Source organism: Myxine glutinosa, chromosome 14 (assembly GCF_964187855.1).
Source record: "Myxine glutinosa chromosome 14, kmMyxGlut1.1, whole genome shotgun sequence".
NCBI lineage: Eukaryota > Metazoa > Chordata > Myxini > Myxiniformes > Myxinidae > Myxine > Myxine glutinosa.
In genome coordinates, this window is record NC_136274.1 from 66,062,933 (window position 1) to 66,068,641 (window position 5,709).

The following is a 5,709-nucleotide window of genomic DNA, read 5'->3' on the forward strand; positions in this document are numbered from 1 at the left end:
CACGAAAATCGACTTCGATGACGAGGAACGTTATAACGTCACCGCGCAAGCATGCAATGTTCACTTCCGGGTTTTTTCTCTACTTTTTTCTTTACTTATACACCGCCCTTTTATCTGTATCGGGAAAGTCAATAAACGTGTACTGCAATCGATCGCAGTCTATCGATATACCTTACACGAACCATCAACCTCCATAAAATATCATTTAGAGAGGGTGCCGCATCAGGAAGTATACAAGATGGGGTGAAATAATGATGAAATTAGGGTGGATGAGGGGTGGGGGAGGTAAGAAAGTAGGGGGAGGCACGGTGGTGTTGTGGTCAGGGTGTCCGATGATAAAAGTTGGGGTAGGGTGGGGGTGGAGAGGTGCGGAGATCAGGATATGGTTAGGGTGGAGGCGCGGTGGTGGGGGAGGAGTGGAGGTCGGGGGGGGAAGGAGTGTTTCCAATCTCCATACAACACACCAGGCTAGGACAAGGAAAGAGGGAAAGATAGAGAGATGGGGAGCGAGAAAAGTGGGAGGGAGGGAGAGAGGAGAGAGAGGGACAGAGGGACAGGGTTTGCATTGAAAAAAACCTGTGTCGCGCGTTCGACGGTGCGCCGTCTCTGGGGTTTGGCCTAAGTGGGTACTCGCAGCTCCGTGGTTAAACCCGTGCGCAGTAGCCGTGAGCGTGGTGCGTGCGGTGAGCCTCTCGGCCGTCGATCCGAGCGCGGGGCATCGGCGAGGCCGGACGCGGATCCGTGCGGGGAACGGGGAACGCCCCATCGAACCAACCAGATCAGCCGATCCTAGCGCTATCATTGGGAATGATGGGAGTCGCGGCCAATTCCGCCCGCACATTGGAAGACGTATTTACAGAAAATTGTAAAAAAAAGTCGGATAATAACTCTAGATATGTGTTCATTGCGTCCAAATTCAGTCACACCAGGAGTGGTTCAATTTTGCAGACACTTTCTGAGGTTGGCAAGATAATACACAGAAAAACTCTCCATACCTTGAAAAATCACTTGGACGTATTCAAAGTGAATACGATGGGCCAACCTCCTCCAGCGTTGCAATCTCAGCGGTGCCTCCAAATTGTTGTGACATTTCTTTGGACACTTCTCAGCCAAAAACTCAATGAGACTCACTCAATTTAAATATAGATTTATTTAAATCTTGTAAAGAATATTTACACGAAAATAGTTATACTTTATAAATAAATAAAAACATGACGTGTCGTTGCATCTCTCTTCTTCCTCCTGCTCTCACAGCCTCGGAGATTTCTCTCCTTAAGTAGACCTTAGCTGCTTTCATCTCGCTCCAGTGGAATTCCGAAGTCACTTAGCGCCAGCCTCCCCGGCGCCATACGGACATCTGAAACAATTAACTCTTATCCACAATCCGAGCCAAGTCAACACTCTACCTCTTCTCGGTCACAAGGTTATTCCACAGATGGTCGACCGCTTGCTCCGAACTCCCCGCCTGCATGACTTGAGAATCGTTTTACATTGCAGCACAATCCAACTACCCGCACAACTCACCGACCCTAACAAATATGACATATATTTATCTATACTTCCACACAAGCCCGACATCACGGTGCAAACACAGACTTTGCGCGGATTCCATTTTTTCCTCCCGCGATATACTTCCTATTTCTGCCACCTCTTCGGCCCCAATTTCAACTACTTCTTTTATTTCTAGCTCAACGACCGCCGGCACGCATAAAATTTGCTTTTCCAATTCGGCGGCCGTCGGCTTTTCTACACCCCGAGTCGCGATTTCTATACCCTCGGTCCATGTAGCTGAGCCCTGCTCTACCCCACTCTCCACGCGTTCCTCGCACCGCGTTACCTCATCGCGTACCAATGCGACTTCCTCGCTCAACATGTGCCCAATGTTCTCCCCCATTTCTTTTATTCCCCAGTTGTATTTGTCCCCGATTCACCTGTTGATGCAAAGACATCGAGGCTGCAGCACACACAGTGAAGTCACCGCACAGACATGTGAAATACTGAGGGTCAAACCATGAAGAAAAGTAATGTTGCCCCTCGTCCCTTGGCTGGGGAAGTGACGCTGCAAGATATTCATGACTTTTTAACCATTGGTAAAAAAATAGCCAAACACCCAGAGCTGCCTCCTTTTGCTTTGCCTGACTACGCACCTGTACGACTGGATGAGTCCAAGACCACTTTTCACTATCGCCGGAAAATGAAGGAGGGAACAGGTACTGAATATGCAGAAGCCTTTCAACAACAGGAAACTCGAGATCTGCGAGAATTGTCACTCTGTGCGGATTCGTCCAGCACTACCTCATTGGATCAAGAGATGGACTGCTCTCTGGATGAACTGGAGAGTGTAGAAATTACCTCAACCTTCTCGGAATCGCAAGGAGTCTTTCGGCATGCCTGTGCCATTTACAGGATGTACAACTTCAGCTATGTGTACAACCCTGAATTCCCCATCACATGCTACCGACAACAGATTCTCGATGTTATCGGATCAAATCCAGTTGTAATAATAGTGCAAGGCCTGACTGGAAGTGGGAAGTCCACGCAAATCCCACAGTACGTGTTGGACCAGTACGCGGGATGAGGTGAGGTGTGCAATATTGTCGTCACCCAGCCTCGGTGTCTTGCTGCTCGAAGCATTGCTGCGTGGGTCAGCCATGAGAGGGGATGGCCACTGGGATCTCTTGTCAGATACCAGGTTGGACTGGACCAAAATACTTCGGTTGACACCCACCCCACTTACATAACGACGGGAATCCTCTTGCGCAAGATTGTCAGCAAAAAGTCTCTCTCAACATTCACGCACATCTTCATTGATGAGGTTCATGAGCGCGATGAAGAAACGGACTTTTTGATGTTGCTTGTGAAGAAATTGCTCCATACGAACTCCAGATCTGTAAAAGTCATTTTGATGTCAGCCACCATTGCAAGCCAAGAGTTTTCCACCTATTTTGCGATGCCTATGATGGCTGTGATGAAACCAGCACCCGTGATCACAATTGAGGGTCAGGCCGATGAGGTCAAAGTGTATTTTCTAGATGACATCCAGGACTGTTGGGGAAAGCAAGTGGATCTGGAAAGCGATGAAGCGAGAATCAGTCCTGCTGGCTATATGCTTTTGAACAAGTTACTTTCTTACTTTGACCATTTGGAGAAGCAGGACAAGAATGCGCATGAAAGTCAGGAGTATGGCGGTGTTCTTGTTTTTCTTCCAGGAATTGGAGAAATAACCAAGGTGCATGAGATGCTGATGTCAAAAGGAAATTGCTTGCAGGTGATTCCCTTGCACTCTGCAGTGACTCCTGAAGAGCAGAACCAGGTGTTCAAAAAAGCACAACCTTCTTGCCGCAAGGTCATATTGGCGACGAACATTGCTGAGAGCTCCATCACTGTCCCTGACATCAAATATGTTGTGGATTTCTGCTTGATGCGACAAGTCGTTTGTGATGCGGAGACAAATTCCCAAAGCCTTCAACTTACCTGAGCTTCCAAAGCAAACTGCAACCAGCGCAAAGGGCGTGCGGGGTGAACGTCTAATGGCTGTTGCTACCGATTAGTCACTAAGGCTTTCTGGGAAAATTCCATGTTGGACTGCTCCATTCCACAAATGCAGCGGCACTCGCTTGAGTCTACTGTGCTCAAGGTAAAGCAACTCAACCTGGGGAATCCGAAGGCCATTCTTGCCACGGCTCTCTCCCCTCCATATCTTATTGACATCGAGCACACCATTCTGCTTCTAAAGGAGATTGGGGCCCTGACAATGTGCATGGATGACGGGCAGACATGTCCCCATGACGGCGAGATCACGGTTATCGGCCAAGTGCTTGCCACGTTGCCATTGAACCTGCGTTTTGGAGAGCTGATTGTGTTGGGTTACATATTTGGCTGTTTGGAGGAATGTCTCATTATAGCTGCATTATCTCTGCGATCCTTCTTCCTTGCGCCATTCCAGAAGAACATGATCAGCTTCCGGAGCAAGCTGGAATGGGCTGGTGGAATCTTGAGTGACTGCTTGGCCATCCTCAACACTTTCAAGAAATGGAAGAAATGCAGAGACAGAGAGGAGTTCAGAAATCATAAGCTTGAGCTGCAATGGGGAAAAATCCATATGCTCCAGATAACGCGCATTCGAGAGGTCGCGGAGCTGAAGGAAGAACTGCAGAGACGTCTGTACAGCTTCAACATCAGGATTGATCCATACTGCAATGCTTTTGATGCGAATGATGTGACACACAGCAACTTCATTCTCCAGGTGGTGATGGCTGGAGCGTTCTACCCATTCTACTTCAGTTGCAATTCCATGGACGAAGTGTTGGCAGCTAAGGAAATGTCCGGGAAAGATCCAAAGACAACAGTGATTATTAAAGGTCTTCCTCCCAATGCCCATCTTTATTATCGCCAACTTCAGTTCTTGCTGCGACACTGTGGGCAGTGCAAGACCATCTTTTTTGAGGGCACAAAGGCCTGCGTGGAATTCATACCGACACACAATGATGAGCAGCAAGGAGGGCCTCGGCTTGCTGTGCCTCTTGCACTGAAACTGAACGAAAAACCATCTTGTATTGAGCTCAACCTTGCAGTCATAAGTAGTGCTGATAAACTAACGGTACAGCCTGGAAGCTTTGGTCCAGATGCCACCAGGGTCTGGGTCGATGTACAGCATGAGCAGTTACGTTACGACGAGATGAACCCTCCGTTGCTGGAATACGAAATTTTTCCCCGAGCAAGCAAGTACTTCTCTGTGATCGTCACTGAAGTGGTTGACGTTGGCCATTTTTGGATCCAACGGGCCGATGGAAACCATGCTGCCAACTTTGGTGCTCTCAAGCGGTCCATTTCACAATTGACTTTGAAGAGACTTAAGGGACAGTTCTTTGGAAATTTCTGCTTGGCACCGTTTGAGACTTCCAACGTGTGTTCATATTACCGTGCACGCATTGGACACATAACAAACGAGAAGGCAATGGTGTTCTTTGTAGATTATGGGAACAAGCAGGAAGTTCAGCTGAAAGAACTGATGGAGCTCCCGGATAATCTCCGAAGTTTACCTTTTCAGGCAGTGGAGTGCCACCTTGTGCTGATACGCCCATCAGTGCTAACAGCAATGGCCAAAGGCAGTGGATGGAGCCAAAAGGCATGGTTGAAATTCGTGCAACTGGCAAAAGGCTAAGGGACAATTAATTATGTACGCCGCAGCCCAGTCTTCCCCCCCACGATATAATTGTCCGCTCACGTTAAACGCCACGCGAAGCTGCCGGCCGCTTGTACGAGTGAACACCCGGAACGTGGACCGGAGCGGAGCGTGAACCTGGGGCCGGACCTCGACGCCTACCATCTGCTTGGACCCTTCTCTTCCTTCCTTCCTACCATTACCAACTCCCGTGTAAGTCTGTCTGTATTGTCCTGGGCGTGTTAATTAAGAGTGTTTAAGGTTGCCCTGTGTCCTTTTATTTCCTTATTTTGTACATTACCTCTTTCGTTTCCTCTTCATTATGTACAATAAATTCTGTGTTCTTCCTGTATCTGATTTCTTCTCGTCCGATCGCTTTTGCCCTGTCCCCAATTGAATATTGGTGGCACGATATTGGAACCGCTTATAATCGGGTCTAGTCTTTGTTAACGGCCTGGGTCGTGGCTCGCTTCGCTCGGCGTGTCCATTACAGCCGCGGCTCATTTCCTCGCTTACCGGGAGGCGCTGGTAATGAGGTAATAGGA

The 5,709-nt window shown here is 48.5% G+C and overlaps 1 pseudogene; it reads left to right on the forward strand.

Annotated features, from left to right (window-relative positions):
• The first annotated feature begins 2,011 nt into the window (after nt 1–2,011).
• On the forward strand, nt 2,012–5,164 carry LOC137439276 (ATP-dependent RNA helicase TDRD9 pseudogene; annotated as a pseudogene).
• Nucleotides 5,165–5,709: the final 545 nt, after the last annotated feature.